General features: G+C 40.5%; 1 non-coding gene across 1 annotated transcript; it reads right to left on the bottom strand.

Moving 5' to 3' along the window:
* Window positions 1-1,639: 1,639 nt before the first annotated feature.
* Window positions 1,640-1,765, bottom strand: LOC129544858 (U6atac minor spliceosomal RNA). The gene has a single exon (XR_008683600.1). It is a non-coding gene; the product is annotated as a U6atac minor spliceosomal RNA (small nuclear RNA).
* Window positions 1,766-2,230: the final 465 nt, after the last annotated feature.

Here is a 2,230-nt window from a genome sequence, read left to right as displayed (position 1 = left end):
CCCCTGAAGAAGATTATGGCAACCCACTCCAGTATTCTTGCCTGGAAAATTCCATGGACAGAGGAGCCTGGCAAGCTACAGTCCATGGAGTAACAAAGAGTTGGACACAACTGAGCAACTAACACACACACACAATAAAGTGCTCCTTGAATCACTCATGTAAACACTGAACATGTATTTATGGAGTACTTACTTACTGAGTATGCCAGAGACTGCAATAAGTCATGAGGTCATAATGATGAAAACTCTTGGCCTCTAATTTATGGAGTTTGTGATCTACAATTCCAACAAGGTGCAGCTATTACAGAACGATGCCATGAGAATTCACAGGAGGCAGCAACTAACTCTTCCTGTGAGTCAGGGAAGTCTTCTCTTTTGGGATTCTGGATCCAGTTTCAGTGTGTGTGTGTGTGTGTGTCTTATACCAGTAAGTGATTCTCCAGACAACAACTGTGCTTCCTACAATTCCACTCCATTCTGACACTATCTAACCAGAGGCAGAACCAGATCCCACAAGCTAAAGGTTCAGCTGGACGAGACTGCTCTGTGTCCCTAGTTCAGACTCCAGTCTCAAGCCCAGCTTACCACCTGTGCTTCTGGCCGACCTGCTGTGGATTCTATCAGGAAAATGTAGGCATGGGTTCTAATTCTGCCACTGTACAGGTCTATGGCTTTGGCAATGTTAGTTTCTTCTTTTCTTAAATTCTCACTTTCTGTAAAATGTGGAGAAAAGACTTGCTTTAAGTCGGACAAGACTGAGCGACTGAACTGAACTGAAGGGATTATTGTATTAAGCAAGTGAGGTAAGGCATTTGGCACAAGGTCTGATATGTGACAAGCACTTTAAGAATTATATTCATTGTTGTTTTGTTGTTCTTATTATTGCTTTATTTATTATTCTAAGGGAAAGAACACCTATCAAAGGGGAGAGATCCTAGATTCAACCTAACAACAATAGTGTAACAGAGTTTCTGAAGCACAAGATCCCAATATACCATGAATAAATTTGTTTCTAAGTGTAGAAAACCGTTTTCTCCTCTCTCAATTTCAGTCAAGTTTCTTCTTTCAACCTCCATCTCCTTTTCTTTGTCTCCATTTCTACTGATGTTCCTGGGTTCCTTCCCTGGGTCAGGAAGATCTCCTGGAGAAGGAAATGGCAACCCACTCCAGTATTCTTGCCTGGAGAATTCAGTGGACAGAGAAGTCTGACGGGCTACAGTGCATGGGGTCGCACAGAGTTGGTCCCAACTGAGCATGCGCTCACGTTACTTCCTCTTTATTTCTCTTAAAAGAAACATCAGCTCATATTCATTACTATTGGTAGCATTCTGACTGTTTTTTTTAAATTTTATTTTATTTTTAAAATTTTAATTGGAGGCTAGTTGCTTTACAGTATTGTATTGGTTTTGCCATACATTGACATGAATCGGCCCCGGGTATACATGTGTTCCCCATCTTGAACCCCCCTCCCACCTCCCTTCCCATCCCATCCCTCTGGGTCATCCCAGTTCACCAGCCCCGAGCATCCTGTATCGTGCATTGAACCTGGACTGGCAATTCGTTTCACATATAATATACATGTTTCAATGCCATTCTCCCAAATCATCCCACCCTTGCCCTCTCCTACAGAGTCCAAAAGAAAAAACAGTGGTTAGATGCCACGAAATAGGTGGCAATGTCTTAACCGTATGCATATTGTCAGGCCTGAGAGCCTCTTCCATCCTTGTCAAGGGGAGCGCTAACCTTCTCTCCTTTCATACAACACTAACTCTGGTTTTTAAAACCATAAAGCCTTCTATGCAGAAAGTTCTCTGTTGAAAATTCCAAGCTGTTTTAAAAAGACGACAATTAAAGTTAGTTTCTTCAGGGGAAGAAGATAAAAAGCATGGACACTACTTCACTGAGCCAATTATTCTCTTGACACAATTATTCTCTTGACACAATTTAATTATCTAGTGCAACAAACCAGACACCTTTTCTGCCTGGCCATTTTAATGGAGCTTTGACACCAGGAATTTAATTAAGTTAGAAGATCCCCAAAAACACCCTTAGAAGTCAGACAATCTCTTTCTGGAGCATTGAGCATAAAAAAATTCATCACTTATGAGCAACATTATTAAATGAGGTTTATTACTCTATCAGTGGACTAAACCTTTATTCTTATGGGAATGCATATATTTTAGTTATCATTTTAACTATTTAAAGGGTTGCTTTTTTTTTTTTAAGATTC

The sequence above is a fragment of the Moschus berezovskii genome, chromosome 20 (genome assembly GCF_049115385.1).
Source record: "Moschus berezovskii isolate FMDL1 chromosome 20, NW_MosBer_1.0, whole genome shotgun sequence".
In the NCBI taxonomy this organism is placed as follows: Eukaryota; Metazoa; Chordata; class Mammalia; order Artiodactyla; family Moschidae; genus Moschus; species Moschus berezovskii.
This window is presented reverse-complemented; position numbering and strand designations above follow the sequence as displayed.